The sequence below is a fragment of the Scyliorhinus canicula genome, chromosome 4 (assembly GCF_902713615.1).
Source record: "Scyliorhinus canicula chromosome 4, sScyCan1.1, whole genome shotgun sequence".
In the NCBI taxonomy this organism is placed as follows: domain Eukaryota; kingdom Metazoa; phylum Chordata; class Chondrichthyes; order Carcharhiniformes; family Scyliorhinidae; genus Scyliorhinus; species Scyliorhinus canicula.
In genome coordinates this window covers 166363287-166377524 of record NC_052149.1, presented here as the reverse complement: position 1 = coordinate 166377524, position 14238 = coordinate 166363287, and positions in this window count along the sequence as shown.

Sequence of the window (14238 nt, the reverse complement as noted above, 5' to 3'; positions counted from 1 at the left end):
TCTTTATGATAGACTGGAATGAAATGGCTGGCTCAAGTACGAATGGGACCCTGAGATTGCAATCAGCTTCACAAAATGGTTAAGCATGGAAATCAAATCTGTGGCAAGGAATTGAAGTTTCTGACAGGCCGAGGTACTGAAGTCAAAACCTTCTGCCTTTGCAGTCCAGAGGAAATTGCTGCTTGTCCCAGATCACATGGAGGACAATCAATCTAGGAGCACAAAAACAATGGAGAATTCAGGACATGTGGTGGCGAGGAAGATCTGAACATAGTCAGCATTCGTCTAGAACCAGACCTTAGGTCCACAAGTACTATAGTCAAGGAGGAGCATGTGGATGAGTAAGAGGAAGGACTGACGTTAGATCCTTGGGGCACATTGTAGGGAATTGTGCAGGGAGACGAAGGGCAGAGAAGCTATTGACAAAGATGATTTGGCTATGACAGTATAGGTTAAAAATTGGGTGAATGAGAGAACAGTCCCTCAAAGCACAAGAACAGAGGAGGAACAAGAGCAAAATACTCTGAATGCTGGAAATCTGAAATAAATTCAAAAATGCTGGAAATAATCAGAAGGGTAGGCAGCATCCATAGAGAGAGAATTCTGACCAGCAACTTTCCACCAGAACATTAGAACAGGATGATCTGATTGACCATATCAAAAGCTGCAAAAAAGATGAAGGAGAAATAATACACAAGGGCCACAGATTTTTTTTTTCTGACCTTAGTTGAAACATTCCAAATCTGTGGATTGAATAACCGCTTAGAGAGATTCAAATATATAGGGTGCGATCTACTGGCTGTCCAAGCCGGCAGATATTCCGGTCCCACTCTGGCACACAGGTTTCCCGGCGACGAGGGGTTCAGTCACTGGGAAATCCCATTGACACCGACAGGGTCGGTAAATCCCACCCATGGAGTTGAGAGAAAGATGAACCCAGATTTACGAGGTGACAACACGTTCAAAGACGTTGGAGAAGAATGTCCAAGGTGATTTTGTTGGGAGGAAAAGTAAAATGGTGGAAATATAGACAATGTTGTGCAGGTTCAGATAAGCACTCGTCTCAATCCAGTATTCCTGGATTGCTTCTCAGGCCTCATTTTGCATATCCTGGATGTTTTGTGGTGGGTGAAAGGGTACTGATATTTCTATTGGGCACACTGATGACAGTTCCATCAGCAAAATGCATCTACAAACATTACAAAGGGACATTGATATTTAAAGGGCAGGTACTTTGGGAGCCTTTGGAAAACCAATGTTGGAAAAGTGCATGGGTGAATACTTTGGAAGCTGGGTTAAAGATGTTGAAGGCCACAATCAGTAAACAAAATATGGTGGATTACATTTTTGAACTTATTTTGTGCCACGTGGTCATTTAGCAATGGGCACTGCCAAGGAGAAAGACACAGACAAAGCAATGCCAAATCTATCAGACTGCCAGTAAAGTGGAAGGTCACATAATGGAAAATGTCTTTGTCAATGAATCAATTGAATGGCTGTTGGAAATGGAGAAAGAAAGTTCCAATATTTTCTCAGCATGTATGATAGCTCAGGAGGCCTGAGAAGGTAAGTTAAAAAGTATTTAATAAAGCAACACAAAGTAAAGGCCGCAACATGACTTACAGTCCAAAGATCTTGTATTCATTGGAGTTCAGTAGGTTAAGGGGAGATCTAATAGAAACTTACAAGATAATACATGGCTTAGAAAGGATGGACGCAAAGAAACTGTTTCCGTTAGGCGAGGAGTCGAGGACCCGTGGGCACAGCCTTAGAATTAGAGGGGGTAAATTCAAAACAGAAATGCGGAGACATTTCTTCAGCCAGAGAGTGGTGGGCCTGTGGAATTCATTGCCGCAGAGTGCAGTGGAGGCCGGGACGCTAAATGGCTTCAAGGCAGAGATAGATAAATTCTTGATGTCGCGAGGAATTAAGGGCTATGGGGAGAATGCTGGGAGGTGGAGTTGAAATGCCCATCAGCCATGATTGAATGGCGGAGTGGACTCGATGGGCCGAATGGCCTTACTTCCACTCCTATGTCTTATGGTCTTATGATCCCAACCAGGACTTCCAACTACGCCAATCCCAGTCCAGGTCGGCTTTTATCAGGCAGATTTATGAGCCCTAGAGCCCACTAGCAAGGGAGCTTGTATTCCACGAGTCCCACAGGGAGATCACTTATGGTGGCCCATGGGTCTAGTGAGGCTTATTACAGCATGAAAGGAAGGTCCTGAAGGCTGCAGCACACAATGGGGTAAGAGGTGACCAACACCATCACCAATGTGCCATGGGCATGAACGCAATGACAGAAAAGGTTTAAAATCTCACCAGCAAGGGGAAAGCCATACTATCCCTCTTTCCTCCTTTTTAACACTCTTTAAAACATTTATTTTTGACCAAACAATTCTTCAGCAGTTAATTTTGTTTTGTGGAACGTCATTTGGATTAGAACTAGATTGAGTAAAGCGTTATCTTGATGATGGCTAAATTTATATATGTTACATCCTTGTATGATTTGATCAACATTTTAACTTGTCTCAAAGCAACTGCTTGTCGTTGCTAGATCGCTTGACTAGACATTCCAGGCCAGGTGTGATTTTACAGTTGAACCCTCACGAATTGATAAAACAGATTGTTATTATGCCAACAATTAACATTAAACAGTCTTGAATCAAGACAAAAATGCTGCTCAGTATTTTCAAGCAATTGCTGCCAATTGTCACCTAGAGGCAGCAGTTTAAACATCCAACAATTTTACTTGATGTTTTCTGTCCTTTTTTTTGTTTAATTCAAAATTTAGCAGATTGGTTATTTTACTCATTCCTTATAGGTATCCTGATCAAAGTATAATCTTGGCTAAAGCAGTCTTTTAGCAAAGTACTTATGCATCAATCCGAATTTAACTGCATTAGGAATGGAACAAAAGATACTTTATTTTATTTTAATCTTCTCCATTGGCATAAACACTGCCTGAAGCATGATATTGCAAAGTTAAAAGATAACCATTTTTGGAAAATATCAAATCATTGTCAGTGCAATGAAAATTTTCACTAATAATGGGTTGCAGCCACATAATGTTGTAAGTATGGTATCTGACAGTCTTACATCGATATTATAATTTTTAAAAATGTACATGAAACCTCCAATATTTGCACCCAAATCTTGATTATCTGTCAAAAACTTTCCTGTACAAAAGCTCACATGAGATATCAAAATGACATTAAATTTTGTTTTGCTATTTGTATTTTTTTCTTTGATTGATGAATAAACAAGGCAATTTTATTACACTCATTTCACTCTGTCAAGATCCCTTTTCCTCAGGCACACTATGTGACAGACCAAACCAACGTCACCCAATAAGGTGAGATTACAGCCATCCCCTCTCAAGGCATCCCAGGATTAACCCTAAACTGCCCTCTTCATTATCTCAGCGACCATCCATCACTTGTGCTGCTGCTAGTCAGATTGCACTTTGTAAAGACATAAGAGTAGACAAGAGCACTTACAGGATAGCCACTAGGGACAAGCAGAAGACTGAATAGGTTAATTTTGGTAGATGCTGTTGGTGTCTCCTGTTTTTATTATTTGCCTTTGCTCCTGGGAAAGAGTAATTATTGTTCTGAGAGGGTCTTTCTATCTTAGGGGCTGAGTGGGTGGCCTACCCCTGCTCCTAATTTATCTGTTCATATGTTGGATTCTGGGCTCTAGTGGTATTTGGTTTGTAGGCAGATTGCAGTCATACTCTGGTATCTGCTTGTTTATTGGTGTTACATTTAAACAGGTTACAGAGTAGGTACATAGCTCCTAGGCATGATGTTCCAATCTCACTTTCTTGAGGAGTTTAATACATGACTAACTGATGTCAGCGGTGCTTCATCATCCACATAATATATTAGCACATCCCATCTGTCAACCATCTAAACTACATCTCTTTCCAGGTATACCATCCTACTTTCAACAACAGCATTAAGCTTTAACGATTTACATTACATTTCTGTAACTCCCTTTTACAACTACAGATTCTGACAGGCAACTTCAACTTCTACTCTTCCCTTCCCCAAGTCCGTGTCCTGGGGGATTCACTTTCCTAAAATATTCTTGGCTCTTAAAGAAGACATCTTGGAGACATGAGGACTTTCTTCTGCATCTGGGAGGACATCATCATCTGCAGAATAGAATAGCACTTCAGCAGAATTGCTGGGAAGCAGAGTTTTAAGGTTCTAAGGTTCAGGAAGACTGAACTGCAAGGACAACAAAGACTTTTCAACAAAATATTTATCCGAGAAAGTAGACTACAGAGCATTGACCTTGGACTCCATGGGACTAGAAGAGAAGAACTCGGGACACTCTGGGGAACTTGTTGCTCCCTTGAAGCACACAGGGAAAGAGCTTCAGAAGAGGAATGATCTTCAATTCCAGTGAAGACTGTCACAGCTGTATCATCCACTACTGTATCGAAGACGGACGATCTGGGGCGGGATTCTCCGACCCCGCGCCGGGTCGGAGAATTGCCGGAGGGCAGCGTGAATCCTGCCCCCGCCGGCTGCCGAACTCTCCAGCGCTGGGGTTTTGGTGGGGGCGGGAATCGCACCGCACAGGTTGGCTGCCGCTGGTAGCGACACCCCCCCCCCCCCGGTGATTCTCCAGCCCGTGATAGGCCGAGTGGCCGCCCGTTTTCAGCGGTTCCCGCCAGCGTAAATCACAACAGGTCCTTACCGGCGGATCCTGGCTCCACAGGCGGCCTGCAGAGTCCTCGGGGGAGTGCAGGGGGTTCTGTCCCCGGGGCGTGCCCCCATGGTGGCCTGGCCCGCAAACAGGGCCCACCGATCAGTGGGTGGGCCTGTGCCATGGGGGTATTCTTTCCCTCCGCACTGACTGCTGTCAACCTCTGCCATGGCCGGTGCGGAGAAGAACCCCCCTGCGCATGCGGTGGGATGACACCCGCACACGCTGGCGCTCCCGCACATGTGTCAACTAGCGCCGGCCAGCGGAGGCCCTTCGCGCTGGTTGGCGTGGCACCAAACACTCCAGCACCAACCTAGCCCCTGAAGGTGCAGAGGATTCCGCACCTTTGGGGCGGCCCAACGCTGGAGTGGTTCACGTCACTCCTTAGTGCCGGAGTAGCCCACCCCGCCAGTTCGTGGAGAATCCCGCCCTGATATTTCAATGAACTTAGAAGACGAAGGAAAACAATTCTTGTAAGGCTGTCAGGAAAAGTGAAAGAGATGATTTTCCAATGATATTTAAGGACTGTCTACTTTCTGTGGGCAATAGTAAGAGGTTGCACTACATTGGTAAATGAGAAAAACTGCTGAGGCTATGGAGACAAGAGAGAACCATCTCCTGGAATGAGATGAGTTACCTATAGATAGTTCATTTGTGGACAAGGGGCGGGATTCTCCAACCCCCGCCAGGCCGGAGAATCGCCGGGTGGCGGCGTGAATCACACCCAGCCGCCCCGACGCCGGCTGCCGAATTCTCTGGCGCTGTTTTTTTGGCGGGGGCGGGAATCGCGTTGCACCGGTCGGGGGCCGTTGGTAGCAGTCCCCCCAAGACAGTCTCCACTCTGCAATGGGCCCAGCGGCTGCCCGTTTACGGTCTGTCCCACCACCGTTAATTACACAAGGTTTATACTGGCGCGACCTGGCTCTGCGGGCAGCCTGAAAAGTCCTCGGAGGGGGGTGGGGGGGGGGGGGGGGGGGGGAGGATCTGGCGCCGGCCGGGGGGGGGGGCATGGTGCCCTGGCCCGCGATCGGGGCTCACCGATCTGCGGGCGGGCCTGTGCCATGGGGGCACTCTTTCCCTTCGTGCCAGCCTCTGTAAAGCTCCGCCATGGCCGGCGCGGAGAAGAAACCCCCCTGCACATGCTCAGGAATCACGCCAGCGGTTCTGGGAACACTCTGGCGCTCCTGCGCATGCGCTAACTCGCGGAGTCCCCTTGGCGTCGGTTGGCGCGGCACCAATTATTCCAGCGCCGGCCCAGCCCCCGAAAATGCGGAGGATTCCGCACCTTCTGGGCGGCCCGACACCGGAGTGGTTCATGCCACTCTTTGCCGCCGGTAAGGCCTGCCTGCCGGATACTGGAGAAACCCGCCCAAGATTTCTGTATAGGATTCCGTAGCTTCAGAAGTGCTGAAGGTTCTGCCGCAACCTCTGTGCTGACCTCTAGCTTTGAAGCTGGTTCGAACCCCAGCTGTCCTTACTTCATCTGGCTCTGCCAGCCCTGGCAGTTCCCCATGGTCTGCATCATGGTGTCGACACCCTTGGCGATGCTCCTCAGTGACTGGGACATGCTCTGCAGTGCCTCAGCAATGCCCATCTGTGACTGGGACAAGCTCCACAGCTCCTCGGCCATGCCCATCTGAGAGCGGGACATGTCCCTCAGCCCCTCATCAAAGTAGAGCTGGTACTCGGTGACATCCCCCAGAGGGGCGGATATTCTGCAAAGATTGTCAACCATCGTAATCACCGACTGCGCGATGCCTTGGACACCTTCACTAATGAGGTTGACATTGTGCACCAGACTCTCCACTGTGCTCGCCACCCCTGCAGTGTTGGCTCGGTGCATGCATTGACAATGACATCTCCTTTGCACGTAGCCTCTGGGAATCCTCCAAGTGACTATGGATCTGCTGGAGTGTTAGTGACATCTCCTCCTGTATGTCCTGGCCACTCTCTGTCATCTCCACCAGCCCTGGGAAACCATTTTCCATAGGCTCACCGTCAAGCTGGGACCCAGCTGGGCCCTGGGATCCTGCAGACCTCCGATTGCTGTCTCGCCTGGGGGTTCCTGCCACCACCCGATGTACATCAGCAGCTGTGTGGTGCTCACCAGATTGTGCCCTAGAAGCCTGACTAATATGTATCTGAGCTGGTGGAGTGTGGGGATGACAGCTGTGATGCCTCTATCATGGAATCCTCAGAGGTATCCTCTAAGGTGGTCTCCTGGGACACTGGAGAAGGGGGCCACCGAGGATGGTCCTGTGCCATCGGCTGGAGGACCTACGGGAGAATGGACATGTGATCAGTGGGAGGGCTGGATCAGTCAGTAAGGCAATAACAAATCACAATTGACAGGTCCTCCATGTGGAGCCCAGTGGTTCCTCACCTCTGTGGCGTCTGCCAGCCTCCGCATTGGTGACCACCCTGTTCTCGGCCACAACAGTCTCCTCCAGGGCATGTTCCTTGAAGGTGGCGAGTATCCTGATGTCCGGCAAACCACCGCCAGTCTGGGCCTTCTCCCGACGATTGTGGGACAGCTTCTCTCGAGGAGACAAAGAAAGGGCATTGAGGCACTCTCAATTACGACACGAAAGTTAGGTCAGTAATCAAAGGCTTTAATAAGCAGTGAACAATGGCAGCCTCCATGAGAAGTGTGCTCGCAAAATGGAGTCTCATCTTAAGTACTGTTTCCCAGGGGGCGTAGCCAGATGCGGAGTCCCCCAGGGTTCCAAGCCTCTTAAAGGGGCAATGTATTCCAATCATCACATTCACCCCCTGTTTAAAAAAAAACACATAGTCCGTCGGGGATGAAGTGTTTTTAAATTATAAGTTCAGTCTTTGTGGTGGTCTGATAGTCCGTGCTGACTTTCGCCGCTCCGGTGGTGGCGCCGTGGATGCGGTCGGTTCCGATGGTGGTCTATCCGGGAGCACGGTTGACTGAAGCTTTGTCCGCCTTGGAGAGGGGGGGGGTATCAGGAGTGATTAGGGTGGTCGGTGTCGGCTGGGGGGCAGGGGGCGCTATGGAGGGGGCGCTGTCGAAGTCGGCGTTCGGTGTAGGGCCGGGAGCGTCGGTAGAAGTGGGGGGGGTCGGTGGGAGGATCGGTGGAGTCGGTGGGAGAGCCAGCGGGTGCCAGGTCTCGCAGGGAGACAGTATCCTGCCTGCCATCGGGGTGCTTGACGTAGGCATAACGAGGGTTTGCGTGCAGCAGGTGGACCCTCTCGACTATGGGATCCGTTTTATGGCTCCTCACATGCCTCCGGAGTAGGACTGGACCCGGAGTCGTCAGCCAGGGTGGAAGCGAGACTCCAGAGGTGGACTTCCTGGGGAAGACAAACAAACGATTGTGAGGGGTCTCGTTCGTGGCCGTACAGAGGAGCGACCTAATGGAGTGCAGGGCATCGGGTAGGACCTCCTGCCAGCGAGCGATTGGGAGACTCCTTGACCGTAGGGCTAGGAGGACAGCCTTCCAAACTGTCGCATTCTTCCTCTCCACTTGCCCGTTTCCCCGCGGGTTATAGCTCGTCGTCCTGCTCGAGACGATGCCCTTGCTGAGCAGGTACCGTGGCAGCTCATCGCTCATGAACGATGTACCCCGGTCGCTGTGGATATAAGCGGGGAAACCAAACAGAGCGAAGATGCTGCGCAGTGCCTTGATCACGGAGGCCGAGGTCGTATCGGGGCAGGGGACAGCAAAAGGGAAGCGGGAGAATTCATCGATGACGGTGAGGAAATAGATGTTGCGGTTGTTGGAAGGGAGAGGCCCTTTGAAGTCCACGCTTAGTCACTCAAAGGGCCCAGAGGCTTTTATCAGGCGGGCCTTGTCTGGTCGATAGAACTGCGGTTTGCATTCTGCACAGATCTGGCATGCCTTAGCCATGGCCTTGACCTCCCCTGTGGAGTAGGGCAGGTTGCGGGACTTGATGAAGTGGGCAAGCCGGGTGACCCCGGGGTGGCAGAGGTCATCGCGGATGGCTCTCAGGCGGTCCAATTGCGCGTTGGCGCACGTGCCGCGAGACAGGGCATCTGGGGACTCATTGAGCTTCCCCGGGCGATATTTAATATCGTACGTATAGGTGGAGAGCTCTATTCTCCACCTCAGAATCTTGTCGTTCTTTATTTTGCCCCGTTGTGCGTTTTCGAACATAAAGGCGACCGACCGTTGGTCGGTGATGAGGGTGAGCCTCCTACCAGCTAGGTAGTGCCTCCAGTGTCGCACGGCCTCCACTATGGCTTGTGCCTCCTTCTCGACTGCAGAGTGTCGAATTTCCGAGGCGTTGAAGGTTCGGGAGAAGAACGCTACTGGTCTGCCCGCTTGGTTGAGGGTAGCAGCCAGGGCGACGTCTGATGCATCGCTTTCTATTTGAAAGGGGATGGCGTGCATGGCGGCCTTGATGATGCCGGCCTTGATACGGTTGAAAGCCGACTGGGCCTCATCCGTCAGAGGAAAAGCCGTGGTCTTAATGAGTGGCCGGGCTTTGTCCCCATATCTGGGGACCCACTGGGCGTAATAGGAGAAAAGCCCTAAGCACTGTTTGAGTGCCTTGAGGCTACGGGGGAGGGGGAGTTCCTTAAGGGGACGCATGCAGTCGGGGTCCGGGCCTAGGACCCCGTTCTCCACGACGTAGCCGAGGATGGCGAGCCGGATTGTGTGGAACACGCATTTCTCTTTGTTGTAGGTGAGGTTGAGGTCCCGGGCAGTCTGGAGGAACTTCCTCAGGTTTGCGTCGTGGTCCTTCTGGTCATGGCCGCAGATGGTGACGTTGTCCAAGTACGGGAAGGTCGCCCGTAAGCCGTACTGGTCCACCATGTGATCCATCGCCCTCTGGAAAACGGAGACTCCGTTTGTAACACCAAAGGGTACCCTGAGGAAGTGAAACAGCCGACCGGCCGCTTCAAAAGCCGTGTAGGGGCTGTCCTCTGAGCGAATAGGGAGTTGGTGGTAGGCCGATTTGAGGTCAACCGTGGAGAATACCCGATACTGGGCAATTTGGGTCACCATTTCAGCTATTTAGGGGAAGTGGGTACGCATCGAGTTGTGTGAAGCGGTTTATTGTCTGGCTATAATCCACAACAATGCGTTGCTTTTCCCCGGAGCGGACTACTAATACCTGGGCCCTCCAAGGGCTGTTGCTGGCCTCTATGACCCCTCTTTTAGTAGCCGCTGAACCTCTGACTTGATGAAAGTCAAGTCTTGGGTACTGTACCGGCGACTCTTGGTGGCGATGGGCTTACAGTCGGGAGTGAGGTTCGCGAAGAGGCCGGATGGCGCAACTTTGAGTGTCGCCAGGCTGCAGACTGTGAGTGGGGGCAGGGGTCCGCCGAACTTCAGTGTCAGGCTCCGGTGGCTGCACTGAAAGTCGAGGCCAAGCAGCAGGGGGGCGCAGAGTTGAGGAAAAATGTACAGTTTAAAACGGGAGTATTTCGCGCCTTGAATTGTGAGGTCAGCGACGCAATACCCCGTGATTTGAACCAAATGGGACCCTGAGGCGAGGGCAATAGTTTGGGAGGTGGGATGGGTGCGCAGGGAGCAGCGCCTTACCGTGTCTGGGTGGATAAAGCTCTCCGTGCTCCCGGAGTCGAACAGGCAGGGAGTGTCTTGGCCGTTGATTCGCACCCGCATCATCGAGTTTCGCAGGTGTTTCGGCCGTGATTGATCAAGCGTGATCGCTCCTAGGTGCGGGCCGCCAGAGTCGGACTCACAGAATGGCCGCCCGGAGTCACAAGATGGCCGCCGCCGCCGGTCGCACATGTCGGGTTTCGAAGATGGCTGCCGCCAAGATGGCCGCTCCCATGACACGCACGAAGTCGATGACGCGTCAGAAGTGGGCGTGTCTGGCCGCAGTGCAGCCGCGTTGCGGGGTCTGTGAGGCCGGGAGCTTGATTTCTGGGCCCGGTGAGACTTTTGTTTGTGGCCTTTGGGCCCAGCCAGGCAGACTTTCGCGAAGTGCCCTTTCTTCCCGCAGTCGTTGCAGGTCGCGGATCGGGCCGGACAACGCTGACGTGGGTGCTGGCCTTGCCCACAGAAATAGCATGGGGAGCCTCCGGAGTGAGTGGATCGACGCGTGGCACAGGCCTGTAGCGTGGCCGAGTCTGGAGGGGATCGAGAGGGATTCGTAAGGTCCGCGGAGTAATTAAGGAGGTTACGGTGGGCCATTTCGAGAGAAAAGCCGAGCGTTACCGTGCCTTGGAGATCCTTCGCCCCGTCTTCTAGGAGCCGCTGCCGGATGTACGATGACCTGATGCCAGACACAAGGGCATCGCGGATGTGTAAGTCCCTGTGTTCTTCAGTCATCACTGCTTTGTGGTCGCAGTTCCTCGCGAGCGCGGTGAGTCTTTCCACGAACTCGTCCAGCATTTCCCCGGAGCGCTGGCTGCAGGTCGAGAGCAAATGCCTGGCATATACCTCATTGGTAGTCTTTATGAAGCGTTTCTTCAATATTTCGATCGCCGCCTCATAGGTCGTAGCGGTTTCAATCATGGCGGAGATTCGGTGGCTCACCCGGCCATGTAAGAAGCGCAGCTTGCGAGCGCCGTCGACATCAGACGGTGAGGAGTCCAGATAATCCTCAAAACACCGGAGCCAATGTTTAAAGATTTCCGAGGCTTCAGGCGTCCTGCCATCCAGGTTGAGTCTCTCTGGTTTCAGACCGCTGTCCATCTTGATGTGCACTGCTTATTAAATTGAGGCACTCTCAATTACGACACAAAAGTTAGGTCAGTAATCAAAGGCTTTAATAAGCAGTGAACAATGGCAGCCTCCATGAGAAGTGTGCTCGCAAAATGGAGTCTCATCTTAAGTACTGTTTCCCAGGGGGCGTAGCCAGAGGCGGAGTCCCCCAGGGTTCCAAGCCTCTTAAAGGGGCAATGTATTCCGATCATCACAAGCCTCTTAAAGGGGCAAGATATTCCGATCATCACAGGCATCAATAGCCACATGCGGTCACAGTGGTGGGGGTGGGGGGATGGTTGGGGGGTTTAAGGGGAGGGAGGTAGATGCTCCCATGGGAGGTGTGGGGGCTGGGGCTTGGTGTCTACTCACTCGTGCTGCCCTGATTTAGATCATTGACCTTCTTCCTGCACTGGAGGCCAGTCCTCCTGGACACACTCCTCAAACTCACTGCCATCACCACCTCATCCCAGGCAGCACTTCCTTCTCGGAAATGTTAACTCAAACACAGAAGGTCTTCATGCGGATGACCACCCCCTGCTACATTGCCTTTAGATTTGTTACTCCTTGCCTTACTTCATGAAGAACGAGGAAATTCATAACTTTAATTTCTACTTGTAACTGATGTTAGTGGTACATCATCATCTACATCATACATGGGCATAACCCATCTATTAACCAGTTTTACTACAATTATGGTCATTAATTAGTGGTGGAAATGGTTAATTTTTAAAATTATGGGGCTGGGTTCTCCATTGGTGGGATCCTCCGTTTCGCCGGCAGCGCAATCACGCCTGCCGATTTCCAGACGGCGTGGGGGTGTCCACAGTGGGAAATGCCATTGGCCGGTTGGCAGGATGGAGAATGTCACTGCTGGCGGGCGTGTGCCGTACCAGAAAACAGGTGCAGAGTGATGGAGAATCCCACCAGAATCTACATGAGAAAGTGGTTGAAGGGATTGAGCCGAGAGTACAGATTTCTTAATAGATTTTCCATCATGGAATGCAAGGCTTGTCTCAGCACTGCTCCAAAGATGACATCTCTCAAAACTGGTCTTCAATTAGCTGTGAAAGCCCCTTCTAGGTGCAGGTTATCTACTGGAATGCTCTGGTGCTGCCTTCATCTTCCCCCTCCTCCTCTTGTGGCATCTCAGGCAGCGCAGTAGCACAGTGGGTAACACTGTTGTTTCACAGCTCCAGGGTTTGAGGTTCGATTCCTGGCTTGGGTCACTGTTTGTGTGGAGTCTGCACATTCTCCCCGTGTCTGCGAGGGTTTCCTCCGGATGCTCCGGTTTCCTCCCACAAGTCATGAAAGACGTGCTGTTAGGTGAGTTGGAAGTTCTGAATTCTCCCTCTGTGTACCTTAACCGGTGCCGGAGTGTGGCGACTCGGGGATTTTCACAGTAACTTCATTGCAGTGTTAATGTCAGCCTACTTGTGACAATAAATGATTAGTATTATCTTTCTTGACCCTCTGGAACAACACTGCTGGTAACAGCATGTCTCTTATGATTACTAGACTGTGGTTCATGCAGCATCAGTATGTATCTCGAGTCTCCCTCTGCGACTCTCCCCCGGCTGCTCTGTCCGTCTTCATCTCCCCTCCCATTCTTTCTCCAGACTAAGGAGGACTCCACATGATCAAGTATTCCTCCTTCTGGTGACAGAAAGAGTCTTGATGAAGCTTTGACCAACTGCCCCAAAAAGTCTCCAGGTGCTACCAAACGTTTGCTTCAAATATAATTTAGTCAGTCAATTTCCAGCAGCAAATGAACTTTGAAAGATAAGCGTGGTTTTAAGTAACACTCACAATCCTCACCAATGACATCTTTCTTCCTGTCCAGTTGGTTGGCTGTAGGAGGAGTTGCTAATTGCAGCACTGGGAAGGAAAATGTCATTCAGCCTCTTTAATGAGCACGAGGAGCCACTTTAATTGTTTAACAGAACTTTAACCCTCTTTGATGTAGCCATTCCCAGCATGCATCAATTCGCATCGCAAGGTATCATTTTGCACTGAAAATGACCTAACATTCATTGTAGCTCAAGACCCAAGCTTGGCTACCATGAAGATTCTTTAACACCTCAGGTATCTGGGAAAATTCACCCCTTAACGTTATTGCAGCAGTAGAATTACTGTCCCCAACTTTGCTAGAAAACGTATTTGGATAAAGCTGAGGGGAGTCAGATGAGTAACAGAAAGAAGACGTTTATTTATAATACATACTATTTACAAAGGAGCCTAGTTGAATCTCACCTGATCCTCTCTCTCTGTCAGTTGATTCCTATCTAGTCGACTTTTTATACAACATGGTTATCAGCCCTGTAGTTAGCGGGGGAGTTCCTACTCCTTGAGCCACACGGGGAAAACAATCTGTCATAATAAACACCAGTATACCATGGTGCAGACACACACAGCGATGGACATACAATTGGACCAATAAACATGCATTACACCGCAGCCAATCACCAGTTAGAGCACATTCACTATAATGACAGAGGGCATCACTTTTCCCACTCATTTGGGATGCAGCCTTTCAGAAGCACAAGAGCTTATAGTTTACAGCGCAGATTCTCACCACGTGCTGAGTGATTCAACTGGTTAAGACAGGCAGGGGTCTTTAGTTAATCTAACATCGTGTTAACCCACAGTAATAGTATGTTCAACAGATAATAGTTTAATAAAATAGTGTAGTACTATTTTAAGTGTTGGTGGCCATTTTGTGTTTCACGGATCCAGAGCACCCAACACATCAGAATCAACCCCCCCCCCCGACTGTGTGTCCCATGCAGGTCATTATACTTATGATACTCTTGTCCACACATTCAGTGGCTTTTGGAAAAATGTTGAAATT